The sequence below is a fragment of the Hemitrygon akajei genome, chromosome 18, assembly GCF_048418815.1.
Source record: "Hemitrygon akajei chromosome 18, sHemAka1.3, whole genome shotgun sequence".
NCBI classification, from domain to species: domain Eukaryota; kingdom Metazoa; phylum Chordata; class Chondrichthyes; order Myliobatiformes; family Dasyatidae; genus Hemitrygon; species Hemitrygon akajei.
In genome coordinates, this window is record NC_133141.1 from 57190493 (window position 1) to 57213633 (window position 23141).

The following is a 23141-nucleotide window of genomic DNA, read 5'->3' on the forward strand; positions in this document are numbered from 1 at the left end:
AAATAACCAATTCTGTGTTTGGTTTCTCCAATGAGGAGGTGAACATCAAATGCAGTACACTGGATTGGAAGTGTGAGTGAATCACTGCTTCACCGGAAAGACGGGAGTCTCTGGTTGATGGAAAGGGATGAGGTGAAGGGGCAAGTGTTGCTGTTACATGAGGAAGTGCCATAAGATGGGGGGGAATGGAGAGAGAAGGATGAGTGGGGACAGGGAATGAAGAGTGGAGCCAAGAGTTGTGAAGGGAGTGATCCCTTCAAAATGCTGCATTGGGAGAGGAATATGTGTCTGGTGGGGGAATCCTTTTTGAAATTGTGCAAGATGATCTGATGAAGGTTGGTGGGGTGGAAGGTGAGGAACTTTGTTCTAGCTCTGTCCTAGAAGGGAAGGGCTGAGAGTATATATTGGGGAAATAGATGAGATGTAGTTAAGGTCTCCTCTTACTACTCTGGGTGCATTTCAGAGCCTCCTGTGTAGTATGTATTATTGTTGAAGCAAATGTGAAGGAGACAAAGGAACTTGGAGTACAGACTGGATTCTTTACATAATGCAAGCTGGGAGAAGGTATAGTTAGGGTAGCAGTGGAGTTTGTAGGCTTGTGGAAAATGTTGGTGGGTAGCCTATCCCCTGAAATGCAGGATAAATACAAAGAAGAGCCAGGGGTCAGGAGAGAACAGGGTTGAAAATGGCTACAAAATAGATAACATTTTCAAGTTCTGCACCTGTGCAGGAATCAACATCTTTGGACTGGAAAAAGAACTGGGAAGTGGGCCTGAGTAAAGCTGAAAGAGTGGCTGTTCCAAGTATCCCACTAAAGGGCTTAATTTGAGCTGCTGTAAGTGCCTTTAGCTACACCTTTGATCTCTCTCCAGAGAGAGTGAATTTGAATGGGAAGTTGCTCAATGTGAAGACAAATGATGCGTTGGTAAATGGGAACACATGAAGCCTCTAGAGTAGAGGATTATCAGACCTTCTTGATGCTGGAGTTGATTGTTAAGGAGGTGGATTAGGGGTACTTGGAGGAACATGACAAAATAGGGCGTAGTCAGCATGGTTTCCTCAAGGGAAAATCTTCCCTGACAAATCTGTTGGAATTTTTTGAAGAAATAACAAGAAGGATAGACAAAGGAGAATTGGTTGATGTTATGTACTTGAATTTTCTGAAGGCCTTTTACAAGGTGTTTCATATAGAACAAAGAACATAGAACAATACAGCACAGTACAGGCCCATTGGCCCACAATTTTATGCCGACCCTTAAACCCTGCCTCCCATATAATCCTCACCTTAAATTCCTCCACATACCTGTCTAGTAGTCTCTTAAATTTCACTAGTGTATCTGCCTCCACCACTGACTCAGGCAGTGCATTCCACGCACCAACCACTCTCTGAGTGAAAAAACCTTCCTCTAATATCCCCCTTTAACTTCCCACCCCTTACCTTAAAGCCATGTCCTCGTGTATTGAGCAGTGGTGCCCTGGGGAAGAGGCGCTGGCTGTCCACTCTGTCTATTCCTCTTAATATCTTGTACACCTCTATCATGTCTCCTCTCATCCTCCTTCTCTCCAGAGAGTAAAGCCCTAGCTCCCTTAATCTTTGATCATAATGCATACTCTCTAAACCAGGCAGCATCCTGGTAAATCTCCTCTGTACCCTTTCCAATGCTTCCACATCCTTCCTATAGTGAGGTGACCAGAACTGGACACAGTACTCCAAGTGTGGCCTAACCAAAATTTTACAGAGCTGCATCATTACCCGACGACTCTTAAACTCTATACCTCAATTTATGAAAGCTAACACCCCATAAGCTTTCTTAACTACACTATCTACCTGTGAGGCAACTTTCAGGGATCTGTGGACATGTACCCCCAGATCCCTCTGCGCTTTCACACTACCTAGAATCCTGCCATTTACTTTGTACTCTGCCTTGGAGTTTGTCCTTCCAAAGTGTACCACCTCACACTTCTCCGGGCTGAACTCCATCTGCCCACTTCATTCTCAGCCCACTTCTGCATCCTATCAATGTCTCTCTGCAATCTTCGACAATCCTCTACACTATCTACAACACCACCAACCTTTGTGTCATCTGCAAACTTGCCAACCCACCCTTCTACCCCCACATCCAGGTCGTTAATATAAATCATGAAAATTAGAGGTCCTAGAACCGATCCTTGCGGGACACTACTAGTCACAACCCTCCAATCCGAATGTACTCCCTCCACCACGACCCTCTGCCTTCTGCAGGCAAGCCAATTCTGAATCCACCTGCCCAAACTTCCCTGGATCCCATGCCTTTTGACTTTCTGAATAAGCCTACCGTGCAGAACCTTGTCAAATGCCTTACTAAAATCCATGTAGATCACATCCACTGCACTACCCTCATCTATATGCCTGGTCAGCTCCTCAAAGAACTCTATCAGGCTTGTTAGACATGATCTGACCTTCACAAAGCTATGCTGACTGTCCCTGATCAGACCGTGATTCTCTAAATGCCCATAGATTCTGTCTCTAAGAATCTTTTCCAACAGCTTTCCCACCACAGACATAAGGCTCACTGGTCTATAATTACCCGGACTATCCCTACTACCTTTTTTGAACAAGGGGACAACATTCGCCTCCCTCCAATCCTCCGGTACCATTCCCATGGACAACGAGGACATAAAGATCCTAGCCAGAGGCTCAGCAATCTCTTCCCTTGCCTCGTGGAGCAGCCTGGGGAATATTCCGTCAGGCCCTGGGGACTTATCCATCCTAATGTATTTTAACAACTCCAACACCTCTTCTGCCTTAATATCAACATGCTCCAGAACATCAATCTTACTCATATTGTCCTCACTGTTATCCAGTTCCCTCTCATTGGTGAATACCGTATTCATTGAGGACCTCGCTCACTTCCACAGACTCCAGGCACATCTTCCCACCTTTATCTCTAATCGGTCCTACCTTTACTCCTGTCATCCTTTTGTACTTCACATAATTGAAGAATGCCTTGGGGTTTTCCTTTACCCTACTCACCAAGGCCTTCTCATGCTCCCTTCTTGGTCTCCTCAGCCCCTTCTTAAGCTCCCTTCTTGCTACCCTATATTCTTCAATAGACCCATCTGATCCTTGCTTCCTAAACCTCATGTAATGCTGCCTTCTTCCATCTGACCAGATTCTCCACTCACTTGTCACCCATGGTTCCTTCACCCTACCATTCTTTATCTTCCTCACCGGGACAAATTTATCCCTAATATCCTGCAAGAGATCCCTAAACATCGACCACATGTCAATAGTACATTTCCCTGCAAAAACATCATCCCAATTCACATCCGCAAGTTCTAGCCTTATAGCCTCATAATTTGCCCTTCACCAATTAAAAATTTTCTTGTCCTCTCTGATTCTATCCTTTTCCATGATAATGTTAAAGGCCAGGGAGCGGTGATCACTGTCCCCCAGATGCTCACCCACTGAGAGATCTGTGACCTGACCCGGTTCGTTACCCAATACTAGATCTAGTATGGCATTCCGCCTAGTCGGCCTGTCAACATACTGTGACAGGAATCCATCCTGGACACACTTAACAAACTCTGCCCCATCTAAACCATTGGAACTAATCATGTGCCAATCAATATTAGGGCAGTTAAAGTCACCCATAATAACAACCCTGTTATTTTTGCACCTTTCCAAAATCTGCCTCCCAATATGCTCCTCGGTATCTCTGCTGCTACCAGGGGGCCTGTAGAATACCCCCAGTAGAGTAACTGCTCCCTTCCTGTTCCTGACTTACACCCATACTGACTCAAAAGAGGATCCTGCTACCCACCCTTTCTGTAGCTGTAATAGTATCCCTGACCAGTAATGCCACCCCTCCTCCCCTTTTCTCCCCTCTATCCCTTTTAAAGCACTGAAATCCAGGAATGAGGCTGCTTGACAATCTACAAGTCCATGGTATTACAGGGGAGATTCTAGCATGGATAAAGCTGTGACTGACTGGCAGGAGACAAAGAGTGGGCATAAAGGCAGCCTTTTCAAGTTGTCTGCTGGTGACTAGTGGTGTTCCACAGGGGTCTATGTTGGCACTGATTCTTTTTACATTATATGTTAATTATTTGGATGATGGAATTGATAGCTTTGTTCCAAAATTTGCAGATGATATGAAGATAGATGGAGTGGCAGGTGGCTTTGAGGAAGTAGAGAGGCTACAGAAGGACAGACAGATTAGGAGAATGGGCAAAGAAGTGGCAGATGGAATATAGTGTCGGGAAGTGTATGGTCATGCACTTTGCCAGAAGAAATGAAAGGTTTGACTATTTTCTAAACAAAAAACATAAGTCCTTATGCAGGATTCTCTAAAGGTTAATTTGCAGGCTGAGTTTGTGATGAGGAAGGCAAATACAATGTTAGCATTCATTTCAAGAGGACTAGAATATAAAAGCAAGGATGTAATGTTGAGACTTTATAAAGCACTGGTGAGCCTCACTTGGAGTATTGTGAGCAGGTTTGAGCCCCTTGTCTTAGAAAGGATGTGCTGAAACTGGAGAGGGGTCAAAGGAGGTTCACAAAAATGACTCCAGGTTTGAACAGCTTGTTATATGAAAAGTGTTTGATGGCTCTGGGCCTGTATTCACTGGAATTCAGAAGAATGAGGGGTGACCTCATTGAAACCTATTGAATATTGAAAGGTCTTGATAGAGTTGATGTGGAGAGGATGTTTTCTATGGTGGGAGAGTCTAAGACCAGAGGACATAGTCTCAGAATAGAGCAGCATCCTTTTAGAATGGAGATGAGGAGCCAGAGAGTGATGAATCTGTGGAATTCAATGCCACAGCAGTTGTGGAGGCTAGATCTTTATGTATGTTTAAGGCAGAGGTTGATAGATTCTTGATTGGTCAGGACATGAAGGGATACGGGGAGAAGGCAAGAGATTGGGGCTGAGAGGAAAAATGGATCAGCCATGATGAAATGGCGGAGCAGATAGAATGGCCTAATTCTACTCCTTATGTTGGATGGAAGGAGAGTGGGATTGTACACCTGTTCTGAAGCTCATGAGAACTGCAGAACTGGATTAAAGTGGTGAAGTATATCCAAAGTATAATGAATGTAAATGGGATGGACTGGCGCAGAGGAAAAAGGGTGATGTCAAGTCCCTGAAGTCCTGTCTGTGACACACTTCTCTCAGTCATGGGAGTCCAGCATCAAGATGGTGTGACTACCACCCAGACCACCAAGCATTAAAAGCTCCAAAGACAGAAGTTTGGGGGGGGGGGTGTGCTGTAGATTTGACATTACCCAACCTCTTCTTCTCTGAGAGGCAGTGTATAAAATGAGAGATATTACACTCTGTTTGCTGGAGAACATGGAGATTTGTTCTATACCTGTATCCATGCCTGAAAGGTCCTCACCAACTCAGACGAGTCTTGGTCTCACCAACCACAATTACAATTTGGATGTGGCTCAGAGCCCACTGGATCCTTGGTTCCTCCTGATTGATGAGGATCTACTGAGGGATTGGGTATCCAGTAGACTCTGTACCTGTGCCGAAGTGTCCTTGACAACCAAGTATGACTATCAATCTGTGGTTGATGGTCACTATGTACTCCATGTCATGTTTCTGTTCTGTGTGTCTTTGTGACTCTATTTTGAGGTGGAGCTTATCGTTATCCATGTAAACCCCAAATACATAGACCAGTCATTTGTTTACATGTGGCTTGAAAGCACAACCCCAGCAACAGATTCTGCATTGTCCCATTTTATTTCCACAAAAATCTGAGCAAGACAATGTGATTTCAGTCAAATGCCACCCCTGCATCTACGTATTGTGTGATTGGATTGAGGATGAGTGAAAACAGTAGCAGTTTATCACTATTTCACGTGTTATTGAGTCATTAAGTACTGGGATGAATTCAGCTCCACAGCTATGAGGCATAATGTCATACATTTTAGTGTATAGTCATAGTGAAATAATTTTGGTACTTTCTACTAAAATTATTTGCATTATGTTAAATATTTATTGTAAAAGTATAAAACATTAAGTAATCAAATACAACTTAAATTTTAATTTTTACCAAGTAGGCACAGCCTGCCCTGACTGCATGTCACTGAATTCTGATTACAGTCACTTCACCTAAACAACGCTTTTGCCTAAAATTTTCTTTTACTGAAAATGACTTTTCCACCATCCTGTCTCTTGACACCAGGCAACATGTCTCAGCAGAATTAATGCCTTTTGGCAGAGACATTAAACCAAGACTGTTTTCTCCTAAAAGGTCCTTTAGCATTATTTCAGAGCAATTGTGTTATGGCCAATAATCATCCTGTCAGTCAACAGTACCAAACCACAGAATTATCATGCTGCCTTACAAAAGAAACCTGTATACAACTTTTCCCTCTTTACAACAGTATCGACAGTCTCAGTAAAGCATACAATTCCTGAAAGATGCCATTCAAATAGGCATCATCCTTCTTTAATAAAATACATTTAAAATGCATACCCCAACCCCAACCCACAGGCAGTGGTGTCAGTGGTGTGGTAATCAACATTTTATGGTGTGCAATGATCACTCAGTAACTCAGGGCGATACAGCACAGAAACAGGTAATTTGGCCTTCTGAGACTGGCCATCAAACACCCATTTAATCCTAATCCTACCCACTTTGTTCTCTCCATATTCCTATTAAATCCTCCCCACTCAGATCCTACCATGCACCTACACATGGAGGACAATTTATATTGGCCAATTAACGTATCAACACGCATGCTTTGTGACGTGGGAGGTAACAGGGAGAATGTGGACAAGATTGAACCCAGTTCACTGAAAGTGTGAGGCAGCAATTCCTCACTGCTCTATTCTTCTTCAAAATAGTGTCATGGGATCTAGGAGGATGGGCACTATTATATTTTGTAACTACAAAAACTAATTGGAAAGAAACACAGGAGTTTAGTTTTGCTTTTACTTTAGTGAGGTGCATGCATATGACGTAGTGGTGTAATGACATATACCATTCATGTACCTTTACATATAACCCATAATGATTTACACAACAGCAAAGAATACTTAAATAAATGATATATTTACAATATTACTGAAATATTATTGAAATATTAAATACACACTCCTCACTGCTTAGCTATAAACTCCAACTCAATATAAAATAGATCTCCACTTACACATGGGCATGGGGTATTGCCCATGAGCTCCATTCAACCTTGAAAAGAATTCCTTCAGCCTCCATGTGATCTAGCTCACTGGCTACTTTATCACAGATGGTATAAGGAACCGGATGGGCTTTGTAAAACTTGTGTGTGGCATTTCATTGAACACTATTTTACCCTTGAAATGTTTGAGATTTCCAATGTCATCCTTGAACCCTGCAGTGGCATCATCCACTTCAATTGACTCTATTGCAGAAGATATGGCAAGCCACTGTAGCTTGCTGGTTCTGGTATTTCACTGTTATAAATGTCATTTCCACAGGAATTATCTTTTCTCCAGTATAAGATCTTAGTTGGACATCTGCAGGCTTCAGTTCAATATCTTTGAAATGGCTTTCAAGCAAATTTTGTGGAATGACTGAAACAGTCTAATTCCATTTCAATTAATTTGCCATTTACTTCTGGTGTAAGCCATATTGCTTGTCTCCTATTAGTTTTCACTTTGTAAATCTTAAGGCTGCCCAGTCCTGTATCAGTCTCATCATTATCAGATTTTCATCAACAACATGCTCTTTTTGAAACTGCAACTTGACTTTTTATCTTTTCTCTTCCCTGTGCAGTCCATTTATTTTTGTCTGCCTGACATGCTCTTTGTATGTGTCCTACTTTGTTGCATTTTCTGCAAGTTTTGCATTTAAACCTGCATTGGTCTGGTGTATGTGGGTCCCTGCTACAACAGTAACACAATTTGTTCAGCCAGACAGGTTTCTGTTTAGATATTGTAATTTTGTTCACACTCACTTTCATTCCTGACTGCAACTCAATCAAGTCTCTGGCTGCTGTTTCCATTGATACAGTGATTTCAACTGCTCTTTAAAATGCAAATTATGCTTCAGTTTGGAGCCATTTTAGAATGCTTTCTTGTAAGCTTCCAGAAACTAAACAATCTCTTAGTGCATCACTAAGTCCATCAATTATCTGACAATGCTCAGACAATTTCTTCAATTCAGCCACGTAAGCTGTAATGGACTCCTCTTCTCTTTGATTCTGCTTATGAAATCCAAAGTGTTCTGCAATCAACAGTGGTTTCAGTTCTAAATGTTCCTGCATTACGTTCATGGTATCAGCAAAGCTCATTGCGCTGGTTTGTTTGGAGCAGTCACATTTCTAAGCAGACTATGCTTTTCCACCAATTGCACTCAGCAAAACTGGTAGTCGATTCTCATCGGCTATTTGATTTGCTTTAAAATAATGCTTAAATCACTCAGTATACTTCACCCAGGTATCTGTTGTATCACGCCTATCACGCCTATCATTCTGATGTAGCCAGCCATTTCTGCTATTTTTATTTAAGTTAACTGTCTTTCTCTCCTTGCTTTTTTAAAAATTCGAATGTCTCACTGCACTTCAACAGGTAGTCATCTCGGATTTGTTTAAAGCTTCCTCATATATTGTTTGATTCAGCATTCTTTGTTTACATAATTCATTACAGTCATATGTAAAAGTGCATGAATGGCATACGTCATTATGTCACCTCATCACATTGTGCGCCTTTCTAACGTAAAAACAAAACTAAATGTACATGAGTTTATCCCCAGGCTTTCATGTTTTTCTTTCAATTAGTTTTATGCTAGAGTTACAAAACATAACAGGGCTATCCTGTCCAGAGACGGGGCCTCTGATTCTGTCACATTCACTCAGCAATCCATTGATAAGAGGGCCAATTTTTGTGCTGTGGCCTTCATACAACCAGCCAGCCAACTCCTAGAGGAGTACGATATTAACTGAGCCATGGCTGACAGCTTGCTGCAAAGCATTCTTCAAGCTCTTTGGCTGCTGTGGGTGGATGGAAAGATCTGTAATTATGCTTGGGGATATTGGTAGCAGGGAGATGGGTTCACTGCAGTCAGAATCAGGTCAATCAATGAAGATGATGGGTCTATAATGACTACAATGGGAAGGGTGCCTGCATCAAGAACACTAGGAGGTGGAGAGTCTTTATGCAAGTTTGTGGACAGTGTAGCACAAACAGGCAAGAGACTGGAGCAGGTAGGATGTGAAGATTGGTGCTTCATTCTGAGCCTGTGGTTCAGTAGGTCATATTGTGGGCATTTGGTACCTTTTGGAGGGGGTGAAGAATCAATGGTAACTCATCCTTATGGCAGTTCTGATCCAAGGTTATGCTGCAAAGATTTTGTAGTCCTAGGAGTGTCCAATAAAGGGTAATCATGGCACAATTTGGTTTACGTTCTTCCACAACTCTCTGGAGGAGCTCTGCAAGGACAGTGTGAGCCACTGACAAGGAAATTGTGGGAAATCATGCATGAAAGTGTCAATTCAAGTTTCCAGACAATAAGACCATAAGATATAGGCACAAAATTAGGCTATTTAGCTCTACCATTCTATGATGGCTGATTTATTATCCCTCTCAAAGCCATTCTCCTGCCTTCTTCCCATAACATTTGATGCTCTGACTAATCAGGCATTAAATACATCCAATAATTTGGCCTCCACAGCAGTCTGCGGTAATGAATCTCACACATTCACCACCCTCTGGCTAAAGAAATTCCTTCTAATCTCTGTTCTAATTGGACATCCCTCTATCCCTCTATTCTGAGCCTGTGCCATCTGGCCCTAGACTCCCCCACTATAAGAAACATCCTCTCCACATCCAGTCTATCTTTGCCTTTCAATATTCGATAGGAATCAATGAGATTCCTCATCTTTCATCTAAACTCCACCGAGTACCCACTCAGAGCTATCAAATGCTCCTCATACATTGACCCTTTCATTCCTGGAATTATTCCCATGAACCACTTCTTGAATTTCTCCAATGACAGCACATCTTTTCTTAGATAAAGAGCACAAAGTTGATCACAATACTCCATGTGCAGTTTGACCTGTGCCTTTTAATGTCTCAGCATTACATCCTTGCTTTTATATTTTAGACCTCTCAACATGAGGTTGGAGGCCGGTGACTAGTGGTGTGCCTCAGGGATCTGTACTGGGTCCAATGTTGTTTGTCATATACATTAATGATCTGGATGATGGGGTGGTTAATTGGATTAGTAAGTATGCAGATGATACTAAGATAGGTGGCGTTGTGGATAATGAAGTAGGCTTTCAAAGCTTGCAGAGAGATTTAGGCCAGTTAGAAGAGTGGGCTGAAAGATGGCAGATGGAGTTTAATGCTGATAAGTGTGAGGTGCTACATTTTGGTAGGAATAATCAAAATAGAACATACATGGTAAATGGTAGGGCATTGAGGAATGCAGTAGAACAGAGTGATCTAGGAATAATGGTCAAACACGAGAAAATCTGCAGATGCTGGAAATTTAAGCAACACACACAAAATGCTGGTGGAACGCAGCAGGCCAGGCGGCATCTATAGGGAGAAGCACTGTCGAAGTTTCGGGCCAAGACCCTTCGTCAGGACGAAGTGTCTCGGCCCGAAATGTCGACAGCACTTCTCTCTATAGATGCTGCCTGGCCTGCTGCATTCCACCAGCATTTTAGGAATAATGGTGCATAGTTCCCCAAAGGTGGAATCTCATGTGGATAGGGTGGTGAAGAAAGCTTTTGGTATGCTGGTCTTTATAAGTCAGTGCATTGAGTATAGGAGTTGGGATGTAATGTTAAAATTGTACAAGGCATTGGTGAGGCCAAATTTGGAGTATTGTGTACAGTTCTGGTCACCGAATTATAGGAAAGATGTCAACAAAATAGAGAGAGTACAGAGGAGATTTACTAGAATGTTACCTGGGTTACAGTGAAAGGTTGAACAAGTTATGTCTTTATTCTTTGGAGCGTAGAAGGTTGAGGGGGGACTTGATAGAGGTATTTAAAATTATGAGGGGGGACTTGATAGAGGTATTTAAAATTATGAGGGGGATAGATAGAGTTGGCGTAGATAGGCTTTTTCCATTGAGAGTAGGGGAGATTCAAACAAGAGGACATGAGTTGAGAGTTAAAGGGCAAATGTTTAGGGGTAACACGAGGGGGAACTTCTTTACTCAGAGAGTGGTAGCTGTGTGGAACGAGCTTCCAGTAGAAGTGGTAGAGGCAGGTTCGATTTTGTCATTTAAAAAAGAATTGGATAGGTATATGGACAGGAAAGGAATGGAGGGTTATGGGCTGAGTGCGGGTCAGTGGGACTAGGTGAGAGTAAGCGTTAGGCACGGACTAGAAGGGCTGAGATGGCCTGTTTCCGTGCTGTAATTGTTATATGGTTATATGAATGCTCACATTGCTTTTGCTTTCTTACCACAAACTTAACCTGAAAGTTAACCTTTAGGGAATCCTGCAGGAGGACTCCCAAGTCCCTTTGCACCTCTGATTTTTGAATTTTATTTTTAAATTTTATTTAAAACTTTATTCCTTCTATCAAAGTGTATGACCATATATTTCCCTACACTATTTTCCAACTGCCACTTCATTGCCCATTCTCTTATCTATCTTATCCTTCTGCAGATTCTCTGCTTCTTCAACACTATCTGTCCCTTCACCTATCTTCATATCATCCGCAAACCTAGCCACAAGGTATTCAATTCCATCATCCAAATCATTGATAATATAATGTAAAAAGACGCAGTCTCAACACGGACTCCGGTGGAAGACCACTAGTCACTGGCCGACAACCAGAAAAGGCTCCCTTTATTCCCTATCTTTGCCTCTAGCCAATTTTCTATCCATGCTAGTATCTTTCCAGTAATTCCATGGGCTCATTTCTTGTTAATAGCCTCATGTGCAGCACCTTGTCAAAGGCCTTCTGAAAGTCAAAGTGAACAACATCTACTGACTTTTCTTTGTCAATGCTGCTTGCTATGTCTTCAAAGAATTCAAACAGATTTGTCAGGCAAGATTTCCCCTCAAGCTGACTCTGACCTATTTTATCATGTGCCTCTAAGTACCCTGAAACCTCAGCTTTAATAATGGACACCAACATTTTCCTGGTTAAACTAATTGAGCTATAGTTTCCTCTTTTCTGTCTCCCTCCCTTCTTGAAGAGTGAAGTGACATTTTCAATTTTCCAGTCCCCTGGAACCATACCAGAATCTAGTGATCTTGAACGATCATTACTAATCTCTCCACAATCATTTCAGCTGCATCTTTCAGAACCCTGGAGTGGTCCATCTGGCCCAGGTGATTCTTCTACCTTCAGACCTTTCACTTCTCCAGCACCTTCTCCTTCGTAATAGCAGCTACACTCACTTTTGCCCCCTGACACTCCCAAATTTCTGGCATACTGCCAGTGGCTTCTACAGTGAAGTCTCACTACACACTGCCTCTGCTTGTAAATCAACAGCCCCGTCCTCAACTCAGCCCTATCCCTCCAGTTCCCATCCTCCTGCCAAATTATTTTAAATCCTCTTCAACAGCCTTAGCAAACCTACCCACAAAGATATTGGTTCCCATCGGGTTTAGGTGTAACCCATCCCTTTTCTATAAATCATTCCTTCGTCAGCAGAGATCTCAATGATCCAGAAATCTGAAACCATAATTTCCTGCAGCAGTTTTTCAGCCACACATTCATCTGCCAAATCATCCTATTCATATAATCACTGGTGCATGCCACAGGCAGCAATCCAGAGATTATTACCCTGGAGGTCCTACTTTTCAGTTTTCTACATAGCTTCCTAAATTCTCACTTCAGGACCTCCTTGCTTTTCCTACCTATGTCATTGGTGCCAACATGTACCATGACTTCTGGCTGCTCACCTTTAGCATGTCGTGAACCCAATCTGAAACATCTCTGACACTGGAACCTGGGAGGCAACATATCATCCGGGTGTCTCTATCACATCCACAGAATCTTGCATCTACTCCTCTAACTGTGGGATGCAGTCCTCTAACTATTCCAATGCAGTCTCATCTTCCCCTCTTCCCTTCTGAGCCACAGCGCCAGACTCAATGCCAGAGACCTGTTCATTGCAACTTTGCCCTGCTCAACAGTATCCAAAACAATGTACTTATTATTGAGGGGAATGGCTAGAGAGATACTCTGTACAGTACTGACTGTCCATTTCCCTTTGCTCTCCAGACAGTCAGCCATTTACCTGTCTCCTGAAACTTTTGTGCATGTGTCAAAAATACAAGTTAAAAAAAGATGTTTATTTATTTACTTTCTTTTCACTGGAATTCTGTCAGAGTGAATTTTATTCTATATCCCAAATTTTTGGGTGGTGATTTATTAATTTTGTAAAGGCAAATTCCAGTTACTGCAGGAAAAAGTTTACAGTGTCTATTTAAACAATATTTCAAACTACAGCAAACTGTACTTGTAAGCAACAATGACAGCAAGCGCTCCTGATAGGCAGTAGAATTGTATGTACTGATCAGAGCCCAGTCACTAACAGTGGTGAGATTTTCAGGTGTGATTGAAATATCTGGGCTAGAATATTGGTGTCTATATTTACTGTACAGCCAAACATAACTGAGACATCCCACTAAACAATAGTTCTGAGTGAGAAAATAACAAATGTCCATACCAATTATATCAATAAAGTTTAAAGATAAATTCACCAAAGATTTACACATTATTAGAGCAGCATCATTTTAACATAGAAGAGGATCCTTTGCTATTGATTCTAAATTCAATAGGGACACAAAGTTGGAAGCTCCTTTTGCCGAACCAATAGCACTGTAATTTTAATGTTTTCTCTGCTGAGTTCACTGGTACAGTTATTTAATGCAGACAGTTAGAATACTTTGAGATATTATATGTCTTTTGGATTTACTGCAAGTAAAAATCTTAATTGGTGGAGCATGTGGGACAAAAAAAATTGTACGAAAATCCAAGCAAATAGGAAAATAACTGTACAAGAGATAGAAACAGACTAATTACAACACTGACTCCAAAAGGAACCTCCTAATTTGCAAAGCTGCAGATAATTAGACACTTAAAACAAAGGAAGAGACTTGTTGAACAACAGAAAATATTAGCCTGGTTCTTAACTGTAAAGTGGAGATGATTTCCATTGAAACTGCAGCAGAGACAGTAACTTGGTAGATATGGACATAATATGAGCTCTACATGTCAGCAAACAAAATTCATTCAAGTTTTTCCTATCCCACTTTTGCCAGGCTTGGTGTCTTGAGTCCTGACTGAACTCAGAAACTCAGTGGCCTCTTATTAAGCCCATCCACTTCAAGGTTTGGCATGTTGTACATTCATAGATGCTCTTCAGCACACCACTGTTGTGATGCATGTCTATTTACATTACTGTTGCTTTTGTGTCAGCTTGAACCAGTTGGGCCATTCTACTCTGACCTCTCTCATTAACAAGGCATTTTCACCCACAGAACTCTCACTCACTGAATGTTTTTTGTTTATCACACCATTCTCTGTAAACTCTAGAGACCATAGTGTGTGAAAGTCACAGGAGATTAGCAGTTTCTGAGATACTCAAACCACCCTGTCTGGCACCAACAATCATTCCACGGTCAAAGTCACTTAGATCATATTTATTCCCCATTCTGATGTTTGGTCTGAAGAGCAACTGAACCTCTTGATAATGTCTGCTTGCTTTTATGCATTGAGTTGCTGCCTGATTAGATAATTGCATTAATGAGCGGTGTACATGTGTATCTAATTAAGTGGCAACCTATGTATAATTAGATAGATATTGAATACCCTACTGAACCCTAAGGAGTTGAGGTTCCTGGCCTTATTACTCTCTTACCACCATTGCCAGATATGGATAAATTAATATTTGGTTTCCTTACTATGACCAGAAAATTGCTGTGCAAAGAAATAAATAATCAAAGAGGGACAGACAGTCACTTGACACAATTCAGGAAGTGCACAATTCGTAGGCAAGGTTTTAATTAGTAATTGATTTATTATTGTCACATGTAGCGAAGTACAGTGAAAAACTTCATTTTGCATGCAATCCATACAGTTCACATAATCACATCAGTATGTTGAGGTAGTACAAGGGAAAACAATAAAAGAATGCTGAACATAGTGTTATATTTACAGAGAAAATGCAGTGCAGGCAGACAATATGGTGCAAGGTTATGACAAGGTAGATTGTGAGATCGAGAGTCCATTCAATTGTCCACTCAATAGTTTAATAACTGCTGTAAGGGGCAAAAGTTTAGGAGTAACATGAGGGGGAACTTCTTTACTCAGCGAGTGGGAGCTGTATGGAATGAGCTTCCAGTAGAAGTGGGAGAGGCAGGTTTGATATTGTCATTTAAAAAGAAATTGGATAGGTATATGGACATGAAAGGAATGGAGGGTTATGGGCTGAGTGCGGGTCGGTGGGACTAGGTGAGAGTAAGCATTCAGCACGGACTAGAAGGGCCAAGATGGCCTGTTTCCGTGCTGTAATTGTTATATGGTTATATATGGTTATAGATAGAAGCTGCCCTTGAGCCTGGTGGTATGTGTGGTATGTGCTTTCAAAGTTTTGTATCTTCTGCCTGATGGGAAAGCAGAGAATAGAAAATATCCAGCATAAGGCCCTGATGAAGAGTCTCAGCCTGAAGCATCAACGGTTTCTTCATTTCCATAGAAACAGTTGACCTGCTGAGTTCCTCAAGCATATTGCATGTGTTGCTCATGGTAGGAAAGGTATGAGTAAGAAGTGTAGACAGAATCTGTGGAGGGAAGGTTGGCTTTCTTATTCTGCTGAGCTTTGTCCATAACTCACAGCAGTTTGTAATGGGTTCTTACAGCCTCTTACAGCCTCCAGAGTGGCTGAGAATGGAACTGAGATGTCACTGAAGTAGCAACCTTGGCAGTGTATAGAGGAAAACAGAACAGCCAAGAGCTTGATATTCGCATTCTCACCTCTGACTCAGAAAGTTAGTGATTTAAGCCTCACTCCAGAACACTTCTATCAGACCACTGTGTTTCAAGCAATGTTAAAACCCACACTACTTGTTTGCTCAAAATTGATGTGGAAGCTATTATGACAATATATAAACACCCAGGGTCAACATTTATCTTTCAACAAACACCACCAAAATATATATTGTTTCTTTATCTCATTGCTGTCTGTTGTAATTTGCTGCAAATAATTTGGTTCATGGGTTCAATTATATTTAAATTTCAAATTCTTCAGAGATCTTGAAGTAAGCATAAGCATCATTATATAACTACATATAAGATACAGAAAAGTGGGCAAATTGGCCACAATGATCCATTTTAAATTGTTACAATTCACAACTATTCAGAAGAGTTTGACAGACAGAATGAAATCAGCTAAAGCTCTTAATAACAGTGCAATCTGTTATTCATGCTTTCGTTCAGCAAAGTGTGAGGAATATTGCCCAAGGAGCTTTTTACACCATGGGAGTGCAGCTAACCGAGGCACACAAGACTCCTTCAATCAGCTGCTTTGCAGTGTAGTTACTTTTACATTCAGCATATCTTTAGGGCAGTTTTTGTATTATCAACCAATAAGGCCCTTGATCTCCCCCTGCACCAATAGCAAAAAGGAAATTCACACAGAGAAGCACCATGACAAATTGACCATTGCACATGGGGAGCAAAGACAGCATGTGGAGAGTGGATTATTGTGAGACAGCATGTTCTCTCAGCTCTCACCTTCTGTGCATCCAGGTTCAAATTCACTGACAGAATTTACAGCTACGTTGATGCTGCATGATTGACTTTGCCCAACTGTTGTTCATCCTTCAAAAGCCTCCAAATGCTTCTGCTTCAAATGTGAACATTCCCACCTTGAATGTTTGCTTAATCCCCCAAATTCCTTGACTTGTTTTCTGTACTGTGAAGAGCTATATGAATGCAAGTTTTAAAAGTAATGGGTTGCTGAAGTGATTATTTTTCCCAGAGAGGTGTGAGTTGCTGAATTTATTTTCCTTAAAGGGCTTTGGAATGTTTTGTTTAAAATATTGACAAGCAATATGGTGAAAGGTGATCACAGGTAGATAGGAATGAAGAGTTAAACTTAATATCAGATCTTAATAAATGGTAGAGGAGGCTTTAGAGATGGAGTGAACTACTCCCACTTCTAATTCATATGCTTGTATTTTCTACCATCGGTTAAATAGTGTTAGTTTTAGGAACGTAAATATGGGAAGCCAGTGCATATTCACTCCTGAACTAAATATGCAGCAAATTTATAGAACACAGAACATCAGCCCAAGGTGTTATGCTGAACTATATAAACATGCTCCCCAATCAATTTACAAATTCCTCATTCCAGAAAACAACATAATTCAACAGTCTGAGGTATCCAGGCCTCAATCATTTCAGTGCCTAAGAAGAATGTGACTATCACCCAGTAGCATTTACATCCACTGTGATGATGTGTTTTGAGAGGTTTGTGATGAACCATATCAACTCCTGCCTCAGAAGCAACTTGGATCCACTCCAATGTGCTCACCAGGACAACAGATACTCAGCAGATGCATTTCATTGGCTCTTCACTCAACCCTGGAACTTCTGGACATCAAAGATACATACATCAGGATGCTCTTTATTGACTGCAGCTCAGCATTCAGTACCATTATTCCCCCCAAACGAATGAATAAGCTTCAAGACCTTGGCCTCAATACCTCTGCACAATTGGATCCTCAATTTTCTCACTTGAAGACCACAGTCAGTTTGGATTGGCAACAACATCTCCTCCACAAGTCTGTATGCTTTGCTCCTTGCTCTACTTGCTTTACACTTAATGACAGTATGGCCAAGTGCAGCTCCAATGCCATGTATTTAAGTTTGCTGACGACACCACTGTTGTTGGCTGAATCAAAGGTAGTGATGAATCAGCATACAGGAGCGAGATTGAAAATCTGGCTGAGAGGTGCCACAACAACAACTTCTTACTCAATGTCAGCAAGACCAAGGAACAGACTATAGATTTCGAGAGAGGGGAAACTAGAGGTCCATGAGCCAGTACACAGCGGAGGTGGAGAGAGTCAGCAACTTGAAATTCCTCAATATTACCATTTCAGAGGACCAGACCTGGATCCACAACATAAGTGCAATTATGAAGAAAGCATGGCAGTGCCTCTATTTCCTTAGAATTTTACAAAGATTCAGCATGACATCTAAAACTTTGACCAACTTCTATAGATGTGTGGTGGAGAGTGTATTGACTGGCTGCATCACAGCCCAGTATGGAAACACCAATGCCCTTGAATGGAAAATCCTACAAGAAGTAGTGGATATGGCCCAGTCCATCAGGGGCAAAGCCCTCCCCTCCACTGAGCACATCTACATGGAGTGCTGTCACAGGAAAGCAGCATCCATCATCAGGGACCCCCACCAAGCAGGTATGCTCTCTTCTCACTGCTGCCAACAGGAAGAAGGTACAAGAGCCTCAGGACTCACACCACCAGGTTCAGGAACAGTTACTACCCCTCAACCATCAGGCACTTGAACCAGAGGGAAAAACTTAATTCAACTTCATTTGGCCCATGACTGAATTGTTTGCACAGCCAATGGACTCAATTTCAAGGACTCTTCATCTCATGTTCTTGATAGTTATTGCTTATTTATTATTATTATTATTATTATTCTTTTGTATTTGCACAGTTTGTTGTCCTCTGCACATTGTATATTTGTATGCCCTGTTGGGTGTGATTTTTCATTGTTTCTATTACGCTGCTTTGAAATTTTGAATTATCAAACACAAAAGTGAAATGTCCATGCTGCACACATATCTTAGGTGTACAAGGAGAATTAAGGTGAATCATCACTTAACTGAATTCTAAAATATCAAGTAAGACTGTCCTTGGAAACAATATATCCAATGCAAAGATTAACAAGAAAGAAACAGAACTTTTGCTGTTTAACAATGCTCGAAGCTGTGAAGCTATCCCTATCTATTGCATGATGCTAAATTATCACCACAGATAAATAATCGTCATTTGCACTGAAAGGAATTGTGCACCAGTTTTATCAAGCTTTTCTTTTCAGGGTTTTTGTCTTAGTCGATTTGTGTCCTGAAGTTTCATTAATCTGATTTGGAGAGGAGACAAAAGTTTACTCTTTGGCTATTCACATGTTTGTTTGCTAGTTTTTGTTGCCCAAGGAAGGAGGTAGGTGCCTTGAATTGGATGAAACTACCAATGACAACACTGTTGTTGATAGAATCCCAGTGATGTGGAAGCTTACTGGAGCGAGATAGATTGACTGGTTGAATGGCGTCACAACAACAACCTCATAATCAATATCAACAAAACCAGGGAACTGATTGTGGGTTCAGGAGGGAGAGGTCAGGAGAACACACACCAGTCCTTACTGAGGGGTCAGTGATGGAAAGGGTGAGCAGCTTCAAGTTCTTGGTTGTCAACGTCTCAGAGGATCTATCCTGAGCCCAACACATCGATGCCATCATGAAGAAGGCATGACAACGGCTTTACTACTTTAGGAGTTTCAGGAGGTTCGGTGTGTCAGTTTGCTATTGATGTATCATGGAAAGCATTCTTGCATCACAGTCTGGTATAGAGCCTGCAGAGTGTTGTAGACTCAGCCAGTTCCATCGTGGACACAACCTTCCCCACCATTGAGAACGTGCTCATTATTTATTGGTATTTATTTATCATCTGCATTTGCATAGTTTGTTTACAGTTTACAGATCCTGCTTACATTTACTGTCCTGTAGATTTGCTAAGTACTCCTGCGGAAAAAGAATCTCGGTTATATGTGGTGACATGTATGTACTCTGATAATAAAATCTACCTGGAACTTTGAACTTTTTGAACTTTGATCCTAAAGAGGTGGTGCCACAAAAAGGTGGGTCCATCCATCATTAAGGACCCTCACCATCCAGGACATGATCTCTTCTCATTATTACCATCAGTGATAAGGTACAGAAGCCTGAAGACCCACATTCAATAATTTAGGAATAGCTTCTTCCCCTCCACCATCAGATTTCTGAATGGTCCATGAACACTACCACGTTATTCCTCTTTTTTGTACTGTTTATATATATTTGTAATTTATAGATTTTTATGTCTTTGCATAGTACTACTAACACAAAACAACTAACCTCAGATCATATTTCAATGATAATAAACCTGATTCTGATTCTGATCTTGTCACTACATATGACTTTGGAGAGTATATTTACTTTCCCACCCACCTCTGGGCCTCCTTCCAAGAAGTGAACAGGATATAAATAACATGGCTATTAAGATTAATTTATTTTGCCGACTGTACTTCACTGCGTCCTAAATCTCAAAGCAGTTAGATCTTAAATTAGTAATTTCCTGCTCCTGCTATAGCTATTAATGTTGCAACATAAATATGCTTTGTATTTTAAACAGCATGGCAGTGGGCTGCAGTCAAAAATAGATGCAAACTACAGACATTTTTTGTATATGATTATTGTTGGTACTGAATGCAAAAGAACAAATTAATCTTTATTTATTTTCGACCTTTCACATTCACAGAATCTTCCAAAATGTTTATGATGAACTATTTGTTCCTGAAGCATGCAATAAATTCCCACAATCAATGGGTAATAAGCAGATAATCTGTTTTATTGACACCATTTCTGTGATACATGTTGGTGAGTAACTACAAGATCTCACCTGTTCTTATCAAAAGCTGGAGGAACTCAGTGGGTCAGACAGCACCCGAGGAAGGGAAAGGACAGGTGACTTTTCCAGACCCTTCACCTGGACATCCTGAAATGTTGACTGTCCATTTCCCTCCAGATTCGCTGAGTTCCTTCGGCTTTATGTGTGTTATTCCAGCTTTCCAGAATCTGCAGTCACTTATGTCTCCTCACCTGTTCTGTTTTGACTAGAATCATGGAATCCTTTGTGTCCACCTATGAGAGCAGAAGGAGCATTGATTTAGCATCTAATCTGAAAGTCAGCACTTGAAATTGTTCCTCAAAGAATCTGAAACACTGACTTTATTGCTCCATCAATGTGGCAAGACATGCTGGGATTATTTTTTTGTTGTTGTTTTTACCTTAAATAGTCAGGGAATTACCAATAAATCAAAGCTGCAATATTGACAATACCAGCTGCAAATAACAGGCTTACCACAATAATCCAATGAATTTACTGCCTTTCTTATTAAGCAAGTGATATAAATAACAAGCTTTCAGTAATAAATGCCTTACAAATTCAAGTGAAACTCCTTTATACATTGTGTGTCTACTACAAAGAATAGTTGAGAGTATTTGTGTTGATGTGGTTAAAAAAGTGATTAAAATTAGCAAAAAAGAAAAGAATAGGATATGTTCAATGGGATAAACTGTTGGCAAAGACAAATGTGGGGAATAAACACAGCCATGCCATCTTTTAGATTGAATGCCCTATTTCTGTACTGTAAAATGCAACATACTGTAAATACAATATGTCCCATATGCTATAAATTAAATAACTGATCCTAAAATTTATTTTTGGTAGAATCAGGATAGATCCTTGCTCTTTGAATAACCTTACCTTTAGATGAGTATCTGAAGTACCACAGCAGAGAAGAATATAGGCTGTATGCTAGAAAACAGATGGGAGTAGATTGCTGGTACTTTAAGAATGGGTTCAGTGGCATTTCCTTAATGTGTGGCAGTATGATCTTTCACTATCCATCTGAAATAACCTTGCCTTAACATCTCCCATAAAAGGCATCATGTCCAGCAATGTATTAGACTCTTACTGTCCTGAATCCAGTCCTGAAAGCGAATCATTATCCATAACCCTTCCGAGTTTCCAGAATTATCCAGGCTGATAGGATTCAGCAGTTGGCTGTCAGATTGAGGGACTTTCAAATCATATTATCTGGCAAGGAAGCAGGCTCTTCATCTTTCAAAACAATCTAAGACATGTTTTACTGTTATATTGTTGTACCTGTATTAGTCTTGATGTAAGCCAGACTGACTATGTTGGCTTTGTTCCCATTATAATGCTACAGAAGATGGACAGCTCGTTTGCATTCTTGAATCTGGCATGGCAGAACCCAACCTCATTATGTCAACTGGTCTGCATGTCTTTGGGTCCAGTGTAACAGATGGGTTTCCACTGCAGCCTGCCAAGCAGCATTGTAGTGTTGTACCACTGAACAGATAATTAGCTTTTGTTGAAAAATATAAACTGGCAAGAAGATTTTATCTTTTAACTATTCCAGCACCACTGACTTAGTAACTTAGTTTAATGATAGCCAGCTCAAAAACCACCAGAGCTCTCATGAGAAGTACTTCAGGTATGTGAACGTTATGCTGAAAACAGATCAGGTACATGCATACATAAATGCACCAATTTTAACATTCATACTTCTGATCACCCCAAAGCATATCATGTTTTGTTATGTGGGCTCTAGTTTGATGGAAAATCGCAGTAAGCCAGAAAATTGATATGCAATTGGAAAGTGTGGAGCTCAGAATTCCCTCGAGCCATTCAGTTAATAGTTACTATAAATGAGATTGCAGTGATCTTTGCAGACACTGTTTGATATGTTACTTTATTTTGCACCATGTCATTTCTTTCCAAATATCTGATTTAAAGTCACACCACACCCATGTGGCCCCTCACACTCAAACCCACCAAAATCTTTTAAGATCATACAGATGAAACATTATTGAAGCTGGTGGGGATGAAACTTCACTTCTAGCTCCGATAAAGGAAGAACTTTCTCTGAATTTTGCAGTGCTACTAGACAAAGACCATTAAACTTTCTTATACTGCATTGCAAATGTCTTTGTATTCAAGGTGGTTCCATAGCCTTAATTTAAATTCTGATCTACAGACTAAAAATTTCAGCACCAGATCCCACAGAATCTCCCTAAATCTGCATCTGTGTGCATGCAGTTTGCCACCTGCTTTCAACACCAGGGTTTCTATGCTGGGTCTTGTATCTTCAGGCTGTGCAGCCATAGTCCTTTCAGAAGTTGCAGGTCCCCAAGACTTTTCAGATAAATTCCAGCCCATTCAGATCAATAACATACTGATGAAGTTTATACTGGGGAAAGTCACAAAATGAGTGATACTACATGAGAATTAGCTTGTACACTTAACTTCCTTTACCATTCCCTTCAATTACCTACCACTGATTATCAGTCAATGTGTAAGACATTTC

General features: G+C 40.9%; 1 protein-coding gene across 1 annotated transcript in view; it reads right to left on the reverse strand.

The window, feature by feature from the left end:
- Positions 1-23141, reverse strand: part of LOC140741608 (neurexophilin-1) — a 76217-nt gene that overhangs the window by 32302 nt on the left and 20774 nt on the right. The window lies entirely within an intron of this gene.